The sequence below is a fragment of the Vulpes vulpes genome, chromosome 9 (assembly GCF_048418805.1).
Source record: "Vulpes vulpes isolate BD-2025 chromosome 9, VulVul3, whole genome shotgun sequence".
NCBI lineage: Eukaryota > Metazoa > Chordata > Mammalia > Carnivora > Canidae > Vulpes > Vulpes vulpes.
In genome coordinates, this window is record NC_132788.1 from 78,909,112 (window position 1) to 78,922,299 (window position 13,188).

At 45.1% G+C, this 13,188-nt stretch overlaps 1 protein-coding gene across 24 annotated transcripts in view; it reads left to right on the forward strand.

Annotated features, from left to right (window-relative positions):
• The window catches only part of MAGI1 (membrane associated guanylate kinase, WW and PDZ domain containing 1), a 636,912-nt gene that overhangs the window by 463,767 nt on the left and 159,957 nt on the right, over positions 1-13,188 (forward strand). The window contains exon 1 of one of the 24 annotated variants that reach the window (XM_072720512.1): positions 2,890-3,040. The exons of the other annotated variants lie outside the window; for them this stretch is intronic. The gene's annotated coding sequence lies outside the window, so the exon portion shown is untranslated. Of the gene's footprint in view, positions 1-2,889; positions 3,041-13,188 lie in introns of those variants that run through there. 24 annotated transcript variants of the gene reach the window in all.

The window sequence follows — 13,188 nt, forward strand, 5'->3', positions numbered from 1 at the left end:
TCAAGAAAAAGATTTCAAAGCCAAAATGAATTAATTCTGTTTGTTGTTAGAGCCATGATGTTTGCACTTAAAAAAATAAATACCAACCATGCAAAATGTAGGACAAGGCTGATACCTACTACGGAGAAAATGAGTTCTGGGTGGCCAGTTGGGTTTAATGTAGAAACTGCCTCTAGCTACTCAAGCCCTAAATGTATGACTTAATATTGTTAAAGCAGGCATAGCAGGTAGAGAGATTAAATCAGACTCAATTTTGCCATCCATTTTGAGGGGCTCGGAAAAAAAAAAAAACCCAATACCTAGTATTATTGTTTGAGGTAGAATGGTGATGGTGCAGTTGAGTGAAATATAATGAAAGTATTTCTTTTCTTCTTTTCTTTTTTTCCCTTTTCTTTTTTCTTCCAATTGAGTATCAAGAACCTCTTGTTTATGTCTAAGGCAAGGACTAAACTTACCTGAGATGTATTGTTGTACTGAATGGATGAGCAAAACCCCAAATCGTATGAAGATGTAGTTTCCTGTCTCTAAGAAATTTCTCATTTACCATCTGTAAACAAGAATCTTAAATTGGTCAGCATATTACACAAAACTATTAATACACAATCAATTCATAATCCTTACCAAGGCCTGACATGTGCATCTGGTTGAGATTTAAGGGTAGCTACAGAATTGATTTCAATGTGCCATACTACCTCTATAGGCAAATGCAAATTTCAGTTTTCACAGGCCCTTACCAAAGTAAGCAATTCAGAGGATCAGGACTCAAAGGCTAGACTGCCTCTAAAGAAGCCCATTTTCATATATACGAGTGGAGATAGACAAAAGGATGGTGACATCACCACCATGTCCTCATTTTCTTGTTCCCAGTGGCATTTACCGGCAGCATTGAGAGGGCTTCTAAGAAAATCTACCATGAGTGCAAAGGAAATGAAAAGTTGTGTAGCTCAGAATCTGAGCGTGGTTAGGAATTTTGCTGGCTGCTTCAAAGGATAAGCCATGTCTCCACCCCCGTGTTTGAGGCAAACTTCTTTTGGATGTGGGTTCAAATATTTCTTTCTGTAAATCACATTTTTTAGAGTCCTATCAAGTGGCTTTTTTGTTTGTTTGTTTCCTTTTGCTTTTAATTCTTTTTTTCCCCCATCCCCTTTGAAGCTCATAAAACTTGGCATAGTTAAATGGTAATGTTGGGAAGCAGGGACATGCAGGCAGTCAGGCATGCTGCTGTGTGCACCTCAGAGCCCTATTACCTGGGCAAGCTGTACTCCAGTCCTCTTCATGGAGAGGTGGGTGCTTCATCGCTTCTAATTACAGGCTTTCTGCCTCCTAACACAGAGCCTTTGAGAACCCTCTCAGCAGGAACACCGTGTACTACAGACACTCCATTCCACACATTGAATGACCTAATATAATTATTCAGAATTGAAAATAACTTTGACTTCAACAGGAGTATATCAACCACCCCCGCCACTCCCACCTTTTCGGAGCTACTAACCTAGACATTTCTTTTCGGCATCTTATCAGAATCAGGCTTATCTAGTTCTCTGATAAGCTCTGCATAAGGAAATTGTACCAGCTTAGCTTTGGGGAACCCCTCATTTTAAATTCCACCCCCCCACCCCTTGGTTGCTTTAAAAAGAAAAAAAAAAGACACTAGCAAATGTAACATTACTTGCTCATTTGCCTAATGCATTTCCACACCCTTGAGGTCTGCATCAGACCTACATTGTGGATTTTATTGTCCTCTGCCTCTATAATTCATATGGAAAAATCACTTTGATATTATGTAAAGTATATCATATAATTGCTTTTTGGCTGCTTCTCTGGGGGATGATTTGCTATCCCAGGCAGTGATGTCAGCACACTGGGGGTCAGTCCCAAGATAGTTAAATTGATTGTTTTTTATTAATGCCCCATTCACTATTGCATGGTCCGCCTGAAATTAGAACTAAAATTTTAGATGAATCAAAAGGAAGAGGTGGCCTGAGGTGACAGGTTCAAAGGGGGCTCTACAGGATTTTTTTTTTTTTTTTTTGGCCAAGGCGGGGGGGTTGTTCCAATTTTTTTTTTTTTTAATTCTATCCTTGCCAAAGAAGGAATGAAGTATCTTCCAAAATTAAAAAAGCATGCCCTCCTGGCCTTAAAAGGCAATAGCATGAGGAGACCAAAATCTAGGACTTTGCACTTGGACTGGCTTGGCACATCGCCCCAAGCACTTCTTAGCTGAGTGACCTTTGGCAGTGGCTTAACATCTCTGAGCCAGGTCTTTCTCATCTTTCCAAGGGGAGACACATAGTTCCGCCTTTCTAGGGTTGCATGAGGGTGACATGCACCAGCTTTTGGACTGAAGGGTAGGGCCAGGATAGACTTTTTAAGGAACCTTGAATGCTAAGCCAAGGTGGTTAGCGTTTTAGTCTAGGGATTAGCACCAGTATAGATTTCCAGGGGCGTGAAGATATGATTGGGTTTGTGTTACCCAAGGTGGGGATGGTAGCAGAGCATAATTTGGCGCCTAATAATCACTTAGTCAAACGGCAGGTGCTATTGAATAATTGTCATTATAGGTAAAATAATAATGATGGTGACGGGAATGATGATGGAAAGTTCAGCTCCACTCCTGCTGGATTTTAAAGTAAACGCGACTCTCCTGTGGGACCTGCATCCGCGCATCCTTTGCCGGGGAGGTTGCAACCCCTAGGGGACCCGGGGTCGGACCACGTGAGCCTGCCCCGCTGGGGGGGCCCTGCGCGCCGAGTTCAGCCTCCACTGCCTCCCCCCGCCCCCCCCGCCCCCGGGCCCGGTGGACCCGGGCGGGCGGGAGGCCGCGCACTCCGGGAGGGCCCCCGGGAGTGAATAGAGCGCATTGACGCCGGCGGCCGGAGCCAGGGGCCGGGGACGCCGCGCAGCCTCCGCCGCCCGCCCCATAAAAGGAGCAGCTGCCGCGGGGCCGCTCAGACGCGGGGATGCGGCGGGCGGCGGCCGAGCGCGCGCTTGGGCGCCGCCAGTGACCGAGGCGGACCTCGGGGCCGCTCGGGGCCCGCAGGTAACCGCGCGCCGGCAGGACGGCGGGACGGCGGGCGGGGTTTGTCCTTGGGCTTGCAAGTGACAGCGGCGGGGGGGGGGGGGGGGGGGGGGGTCCGGGAGGCTGGAAGGAGGCGGCGCGGCGAGGAGGAGGAGGACGAGGGCAGCGGGGAGACGGGGAAGCGGCGGGAGAGGGCAGGCCCGGGGCGGGCGGCGGCAGCGCGCCGGGGAGCGGCGGGAACGCGCTGCACGTGCCCCGGGCCTGGCGTCCAAGTTCCGCGGCCGCATCCCCCGAGAGGCGCCCGCTGGTGCTCCCGCCGATGCTCCCGCCGATGCACCCGCCTGTTCCCCCCCTCCCCCCGCGTTCCCTCCGGTGCTCCCGCTGATGCACCCGCAGACGCTCCCCCTGTGCTCCCTCCGGTGCACCCGCCGATGCTCCCGCCCGAGCTCCCGCCGATGCACCCCTTAGAGCTCCCGCCGATGCACCCCTTAGAGCTCCCGCCGATGCACCCCTTAGTGCTCCCGCTGGTGCTCCTGCTGGTGCTCCCACCGATGCACCCGCCGATGCTCCCCCTGTGCTCCCGCTGATGCTTCCCCCCCCCCCCCCCCCCGCCGTGCTCCCTCCGGTGCACCCGCCGATGCTCCCGCCCGAGCTCCCGCCGGTGCTCCCTCCGGAGCTCCCGCCGGTGCACCCCCTAGTGCTCCCTTGGATGCTCCCGCCGGTGCTCCCGCCAGCCATGTTTTCCGCGCCCGCATCCCCGCGCGCACAGCCGAGCTGCGAGGCCCGCGCGCGCGGGGGCAGGTGGCGGGAGGCCCGCGGCCCGCTCGCTGGGAGGGCGGGGATGGGGGCAGGGGATGCCGTGGGGCGCTCCCGCCGGCCTCAGGGCGGGGCCCTCCCGCCTCCCCTCTCCCCGCCTCGGTCCCCGCCGTCCCCACTTCACTGGCCTGCTGCCACTTAATGAACTGTGCCCCCCCCCCCAATCCCCCATCCCTCCGGTAGCCTGGATTTCGAGCTTCGTTCCGAGCGGTGTTTGCAGAAAACTGGGCTCAGCTGGAGAACGCGGGGAAGGACTGAAGAGGAGGCCCTTTTGTGTGGCGCCCCATCGTGGAGCCATCTCCCTGCCCCCACCCCCTAGCCTGCTGGAGGTCCCCCGCGCAGAAGGAGGGGTAGTAGGGCACCCCAGATCTCCTCGGCTCGCCGTTTGTCAGCCTCCTCCTCCTCCTCCTCCTCCTCTCCCCTGCTGGGATCCCTCATCTGTGAGCAAAAGGTTGCTCGGCAGAGGGGAGGGCTCCACTTCACCTGGGATGCCCCCAGATGCCCCAAGCCTCCAGTTTCCATGGCTTCCCTGCCCGCGCACAGGAAATGCAAGTCTTGGCAATCATGCCTGTCTGCCAGAGCAGTTTCTTACAAGGGACCACAGCGGATCTGCATCTGTGGGCTGTAGGGATTGTAGCCTGGGGTGGGAGTGGGGGGTGGGAGGGTTTGTTGGAGACGTTGCTTGAGATGCTCAGGAGTAAGAGTTTGGGAGTTGCTCATTTATTCCTCTTACTCTTCAGTTGAGTGCTGTCCTTAATTTTTTTCCTAATAATGAAGCTTCGTAGGTGGCCTTTTCTACCCCATGTGGTGTGTTTTGACCTGAGGCTGTGCCCTGAGTTGGGCTTGTGGTGGTTTGTATATAGAATAGAACATATGTGAAGGTAGCCGCGGTAGAATGAGTAATGGGCAGCGTGCCTATAACATGAGGTGCAAGGAGTGTCCAGGCACCTGGCCAGATGCCTGTTCTCAGCTGTTTTCGTGTATTGGAGTCTTCAGTACATAGAGCCACCAAGAGACCCCATTTAACATAAACAAGCACAGGAAGGTTAATTTGCCCAGTGTCCACAGCAACCCCAAGGCGGTGGTGGGATGTGATCTCGGCAATATCCCTCCAGAGCCATTCATACCTTGCCTTTTGGCAGAAGGTGGGCAGTAAAACTTCTCCATGATATCATTCCTGGGGCACCAGGAGGTGGATAGAAGAACATTCACTGTGGAGTCAGATTTGGGTTGAATCTTGGAACTGGCATCTACAGAATTTGTGAGTTTATATGTATAAATCCTAATGGTACGCTACATAGTAATGAATATAAAATGCCTAGCACATAATTTACAAATAGCTTTTAGTAGATGTATTTTGGAGTTGCAAGAGCATAGTGGCATAACCAGTTATAGATTTTAATACAGAGGCTATCTGCATTCATGGTCAACTTTAGCCACTAGGGGCTGAATGAAGTTGACAAAATACCTGGACCTCTATAAGTCTCAGTTTTCACATCTATAATGTGGGTTGTTCTGCAACCAAATGAGAAATGTACTTAAAATAGCACATGGGCTGGCACACACAGGGTTCAGGAAATGTTCCTGCTGGGCTTAATTCTTTGTAGATCGATATAGGCTCCTGTATTGGGTTTGTTTTTATTTTGTAGTATCTTGAATTAGTATGGTTCAGCATTCTCCCTTAGGCTGTAGTGCATCATAAATCTTCTGCAAATCTTAGCTTAGAGATTGCACACTTGTATACCCACACTCATGTTCATGTGTGCATGTGCTTACCTACCTGCAACCCAACCCTCCTCCATACATGTAGCTCATCCAATCTACATTTGACATGATAAGAACTTAGTGAATTGTTTGGGAAGAGTCCTGTTTCTCTTGGCAAAGCAGTCACTGACTTTTAAGGGTTAGGGAAACTTCACATTTAATTTTAAAACTGTCTGAAAACCAGCTGGAAGAATTAGCACTACACCTAACAGTTGCAACAGGAATAAAATGGATTGACTGTGACATTTACTTTCTTCATAGGCTTTAAAAAAACTGTAACATATTTTGTTAAACTGTTATGAACAATTGCCTGGAATCTTAATTTAGTTAAACAATTATAAAATGAATATCTTCTCCAGTATGGTTTTATAGAGGTTGGTAAGTGGAAAGAAGTCACTGAATGAAACATTTTCAAAATACAATGTTGACATGGATTAACATGTTTTAAACAGCTGTTTAGTTTGGCCAAAATATTTGTTTATAAATGAAAAGGATGCTGTAAGCCCAGTGTTTATATTAAAAAAAGAATGTGTTAACTGGACACATACCTAAATGCCCATCAATAAAAGAGCAATGAAAGAAATTACTGCATATATTTACGATAGGATGAATGTATAGTTCCTGAAATAATGAGGTGGTGTTTATATGCTGATATGCATGGAGATATCAACTCCATGAAGGCAAGGACTTCGTCTCTTTTCCTCATCTTTTCAGAATCTCTTAGAACTGTGCCTGCTACTTAATAGTTGCTCAATAAATAATTGCATGAATGAATACTGTTTAGTCAGACAAAGGTATTGGACAGAATCTATAGTTCAGTGCTCTGCATGTTTTTAAATGAATGAATATGTGTATGTGCACGTGTATAGAAAGCAATGGCTATCTCTGGGGAGAAATGGGAAGTCTGGGGTTAGGAGGGGGTTTTGTGTGGGTGGGTAGGTTGGTTGGTTGGGTGATTTTGTTGTTGTTGTTCCATACCCCACTATGTGCATGTACTAAATAAGAATAAAAACGTTTAGGGGCCCTTGAGTGGCTCAGAAAGTTAAGTGCCTGCCTTTGTCTCAGGTGATGATCCCAGGGTTTTGGGATCCAGCCCCCTGCTCCTCCCAGTAGGGCTCCTGGCTCAGCAGGGAGTCTGCTCCCTCTCTCTGCCCCTCCTCCCTGCTCATGCATGTTCTCTCTCACAAATAAATACATAAAATCTTTTAAAAATATTAAAAACAAAAAAGCCTAGAGGACCTGATTTACCTGAGTTTGGATTTAAAATTTATTATATGTCACTCAGCCTCCCCCTTAACCCTTTACTACTGGCTGTTGAATTTCTTTGTCTTGTTAAAATACCTGCAACCCTTCGATATGGTGATGAGCATAAATTCATTTTGGAAAGGAGCAGAGTGTCAACTAGATGGAATTTCTGTATAAGTGGTGTATCCTCCTGCCTATGACATTGTTCATTAGGAAGACCCTGTTGTCATCCATTGGAGTAGTCTTTATGGACCTCCCATGCCCTGGACAGAGTATCCCTCTCAGGAACTCCCTAGATATTTTTAAATGCATGGATGGGTGCAGTGTGAGTCATCTAAGAATTTATAATTTTGTAGCAATAAGGGCATGTCTCAAAGTAAGCAATTTTTGCTTTGAGGTGGGTACTTCCTAGACTTTGAGAAGCATATTACACACCCTTCCAGAATTCTGACCTCTCGTATAGGTCCATAAGGCAGGTAGTCTCCAAACTGCAAGGTGGTTCATGAGAAAGAGGAAGAAGCTACTAGGGATTCTCTGTCGATACATTTTGAAAATGTTATCTTTTTCATATCATATAGATCCCAGATGTTAATTGTACATGGAATTTGCATTGTCTTTTGTTGTGTTTTGGCTGAATCGCTGAAAGTTAGTTGTTCACTTTATGCCACTTTACCTTTGCCTACTTTTTCCTTGCCTACTTTTCAATTTATAAGGTTGTTTTTTTTTTTAAGTTACTATGTTTTGGGATAGATGTTACAAGTTTTTAAGTGGATTTTTAAGGAATGACAAAGTTAGAGTTTGTAAGAACTCTGTAATTAAAATTTGTGTGTAGAAGTTTTAGTATGGGGATCCCTGGGTGGCGCAGCGGTTTGGCGCCTGCCTTTGGCCCAGGGCGCGATCCTGGAGGCCCGGGATCGAATCCCACGTCGGGCTCCCGGTGCATGGAGCCTGCTTCTCCCTCTGCCTGTGTCTCTGCCTCTCTCTCTCTCTCTCCCTGTGTGACTATCATAAATAAAGAAAAATTAAAAAAAAAAAAAAAGAAGTTTTAGTATGTGTCCATTCCTAAGATCTGGGTCTCTTTCTATCACCCTTGACCATCTTGAGGAATTAAAACTTAATGCACTAGTTTCTGTGGCAGCCCTCCAAAAAGACACCAACTCTTTTTTTTTAAGTTTTATTTTTATTTTTTTTAAGTTTTATTTATTTAAGAAATTTCTATACCCCACATGGAGCTCGAACTCACAATCCTGAGATCAAGAGTCTCATGCACTTCTGATTGAGCCACCCAGGCGCCCCACGATACTAACTCTTATGACCTGGAAGAGACTGATATAGTGGACAGCGGTGGTGAAGACGTTAGCCACATATTCACATGCGTGGCAGTTTGTAACTTGTACGTCACACTTACATGTGTTACTTATAAAATAACCTCATCAGGTTTGCATTGTGGTTATCATCAGAGACAACACTAATTGTGGTTTTTTTCCTTCATGTTCCTGACACCATATATATTCCTTGACATTTTGGAGCTGGCCTGCTACTATCAGTTTGGCCTCGGTCAGGGATCAGGACAAGACCACTTGTAATCATATCTTAGCACAGACAAAAACATAAACATTGTCCAGACCACAAAAATGACCCAATACTTTCCTCTCCTCTTAATACAACTGACTGGTGCTGCGTTATTTCTGCCATTCTAGTATAGTGTTGCTTTGTTCCTCCTCCATTTGAGGTACGATTTATTAGCTCTTGGCAAGGATAGAACTACCACCACTTCCAAATAGCATCAAGTCCAGAAGGAAGCTCTGCTTTCTTGAGCCTTCCCTCACCTGTAGTCCCCTGATTCATGCCCAATTCCTATTAAAAGTTCCTTGCAATACCCTCATACTGAGCCACTCCCATGTTCCCCATGGTGTACATTCTATCAGTGTAATGATTGATATACCAACTCATTCAATTACAAATTTGTAAGCAACTAAATAGAGAATTTTCATCAGTCTTTGAGTAATATTTTAAAATAACATACAGTATTTTTTAAAATATTTTTATTTATTTATTCATAGAGACACACAGAGAGAAAGAGAGAGAGAGAGAGAGGCAGGCTCCATGTGGGGAGCCCCATGCGGGACTCGATCCCCGGTCTCCAGGATCACACCCTGGCCTGCAGGCAGGCGGCGCTAAACCGCCACGCCACCGGGGCTGCCCCAGTATTTTAATTTTAAAATAGTGATTATAGACAATCTGAAAAATATAAAAAGGTATTAAGGATAAAAGGAAAATTGGGCAGCCCGGGTGGCTCAGCGGTTTAGCGCCGCCTGCAGCCTGGGGTGTCTCTCACGCATAAATAAATAAAATCTTTAAAAAAAAAAAAAGAATAAAAGGAAAATTCTAATTTCATAACCCAGAAATAGTCATTGTAAACATTCTGACATAGTACCTGTATATATCTATTGTTACATCTACTTCTGTTGTCATCTTTCCATGTGTGTATATAATACATTTTGTTTTATAGAGAAAACACATACCCCAAAGATCATCGGGATTATCTTTCTTTTCTTTTTTTTTTTTTTTTGGAGACAGAAAGCACGAGTGAGTAAGAGGGAGAGAGAGAATCCTAAGCGGATTCCATGACCACCGCAGAGCCTCACTTGGGCTCAGTCTCACAAACCCCTGATATCATGACCCAAGCCGAAATCAAGAGTCAGACACCAAATTGACTGAGCCATCCAGGCACCCCAGGATTATCTTGTTTATGTAGTTTTCCTCCTGCTTTTTTCACTTACCCTGTGATCATAAATATATCCACATATAAATCTGATTTTCCACGGAACGCCTGGTCGGCTCAGCAGTTGAACGTTTGCCTTCGGCTCAGGGCATGATCCCACGGTCCCAGGATTGGATGCTGCATCAGGCTCCCTGCATGGAGCCTGCTTCTCCCTCTGCCTGTGTCTCTGCCTCTCTCTGTGCCTCTCAATACATAAACAAAATGTTAAAAAAAAATCTGATTTTCCTCAAATACATATTTTTATTATTAAATAATATCTTGTGACACGGGAGTAGAAAGTTGCTCATTAATAATCTTCTGTAAAATGATGAGTTTTTCCTTTTTAAGGAGCTGTGATAAACATCTTCATGTTTTAACACAGGTTCCAATTTCTGTTGTCGTTTTACCCTAGAAAAAAGTGTATACTTGTAAAAAGTTCTTTAATATGTTTAGCCTGATTATTTCTCAAAAAATACTGTTGGTATTAATAACCATCCAGACTCAGGGAGCAGTTGGGAACCAGGGCTGGCAGCACTGCAGGGAGCCCTGAAGTCCGCTCAGCCATGCCCTACTCAGCACATCTGTTTTCTTCTTCCCTGTTACATTTTACCGACATGGCTGTGTTGGCTGTCACCAGGTGGAGGAAGGGACAGGAACAGTTTGCAGAGCAGAAATTATTGTGCATGGGTGCACCTCATTCTCCTAAAACCTCTGTATGGGCAGAAGCTTGCCTCCCCCTCAGCACCTCTCAGGCAGCTTCGTTAAATGTGCCATCCGGTGAATGTGCGTTGCCGAGATCCATGATAATCCTGTTTCAGATTTAAAGCAACTTGCAGTTTTAAAAAATACAGCTCTCTCCCCAAAACAAATATAAAAATGTATGACGCTTATTTTTTTCTGGCTTTTTAAAAATTTTTAAATTTTGTTTTTGTTTTGCTTATTTTCATCCTATCATCCTGCAAATATTTATCCGGGGGCTCTTTTTTGCCAGGCAGTGTTGTTATGGGCACTGGAGGTCTAGCAATGAGCTCAACCAAGCTTACATCATGGCGTGCGGATACGAGGGGAAAAAATGTAAAATGCCAGGGAGTGATGATATATGCTTTGATGGAAAATAATAAAGCAGGGCGAGGAGATGGTGGGGTGGGGGTGGGGTGTGGTTGAGGGGTTTGTAGTTACTTTGGATAGAATGGTCCAGGAAGACAAATATAAATTAAGGAGCAGTTTATCTCCTATTTATTGGATGTGATGGTTGATCCAGAATATTCATCATAGTTTAGATGTTCCTGCACATCTAACTACTGGTTGTCACTGTGTGTGGTTTGTGATGCTCCCTTTCAGCCCATCTCGGTGACAGAGATTTTCCATATGTTATTTTTTTATATGTTTTAATAGATTTTATTTATTTATTCATGAGAAACACAGAGGTAGGCAGAGACACAGGCAGAGGGAGAAGCAGGTTCCATGCAAGGAGCCCAATTTGGGACTCGATCCCGGGAATCTGGGATCATGCCCTGAACCAAAGGCAGACGCTTAACTGCTGAGCCACCCAGGTGTCCCTCCATATGTTATTTAATCTAATATTTCCACTGCTCCCATGGGAGAGCTCGTATGCCTTTGCTGTGGAAGTAAGCATACAGGGAGCGAGAGAGGTTAAGTTACTATACTAAGTTCACACAGCTCCTCAGTGGCAGAGCTGATTCCCACATCCAAACTTTGTGTAAAGCCCCTTGTCAGCCATCAGTGGCCAAGACTAAGAAGTCTAGAGTTGGTCCTTAGGTTGCTGAGGTTAAGAAGGAAAAGGCACTTGTGGTCAAAACTCCTGGTGAAAGGTTAATTAGAAACCATTGGTATGTAAACTCTGTATATTGATGACAGACGGCTTTTGTTTCCAGAAAGTGGGTACAGGCACGGGGCTCTCTTCATATGCTAACTAGTTGTACAAGTCTGCCTAAGTGCAAAGGAAGCCCGCTCCCTTTGTGTCTAGGAATAGCCTGGAAAGACTTGCTCTGCTTTTGATCTGAGTGGTGCTGTAGCGAGTTATTTAACATATGTTTCCTTACACCCCTGTTATTGAGCACATATGCTTTGGCCCGCGATCACAAATGTGGATACAGGTTAAAAGGACACAGGCATCCTTTTTTTTTTTTTTTTTAATTGTTTTTCTTGTTCTCTAGAGAGTGGGGATATCCATTTCAGCTGTCCCCTTGGCAAGATTGTTGGGAAGAAGGTTTTCTGTTGGACGGTAGTTAGTGCGTGTGTCTTGTTTCATAAAAGAAAAATACTGAGGACCAAATGGAGAGAAAGTGACCACTATGGGTTGGACTGCTACCCTACACACATCCCTCTGGTTCTGATACGAATCTTGCTTTATGAGAGTTAGATGGTAGTCCAGCATCTAGCAGATCTTAGCAGTGGAAGATAATGACATTCAGGCTGTAATTAAATAGCCCTAGTACTTTATTTTCCAGATATCGAAGAGCTTTCATAATAATTGCAGTTAAACCCAGTCTAACTTGGTATGACTCTACATGTAGGCGATTTCTAGATATGTGTATTTCTTTCAGAAAATATAATACACAAGACAAATATTTTTGGATGAGAGAGAGAGAAAGAAAGATAGTGTTTTATCACTCCACTGAAAGCGTAGTGTGTACTTTGAGTCTGCCCAAGGAGTTTCCCATTGAGCCTGTCCTAGTTAAAGCCATTTTATTGACTGTATTGAGAATGTGGAGGTCTTGAGGCCATTGCTTTCTTGATTCCCATAATTCTGATTTCTGATTTCATCTTTATGTGCCAACCTGTAGATTAGGGAAAATGGCAAAGGGAGAGAACAGTTGTGATCACATTTGAAAGATCAGCAACTTCATTCTGTCTTTAAACGTTTACCTTTCTTTCAAGGGTTTTAAGGAGAACCTGGAATCCTAATTTGACTGTTAGTTTAACAGGGTTTGGTTCTTTGAATTCATTTAATAATGTAGTGATGTTTCAACGTAAGGTAAAAGGTTGGGAGGTTATTTTGGAAATAACTAATTCTAGTTTAAATTCTTGCTTTTATTACAAGATATAATCAGGTCCTGGAAACTTGCATTCAGAAAACACCCCTCTTCTCTGTGTCCCCTTTTGTTCCTTTCTCCTTTCCATAATCGCTTATTGGATGTTAAGCTCTGAGGAGACAAAGACAGAGAAGTTATTGAGTAGGGACGTTCGAGCATGGGGGAAACAAATAAACTAATAACAGTAATCAGTGTAGCAAATGCCATAAGATGCTATCAATCATGGGAAAAATTCAAGGGGAACACATTGAAGGATATGGTTGTTTCTGCTTGTGAGTGTTGGGAATGGCTACCACCAGGGAATGGGTCTTGTAAGTATCAATAGTAGTTTGTCAGGCAGACAAAGGGAGGAAGGATCTCCTAGGGAAGGAGTAATAGGAGCAAAGGCTTGTTGGAATAAATGTACATGGTCTATAAATGTGCATGACAGTATTTAGTGGAGTGCCTCTAGAATTTCATGGAATGAATGGGAGATGATGGCACATGATGGGGAGTTGGGGATATACCCTGAAGGATCAGAATCT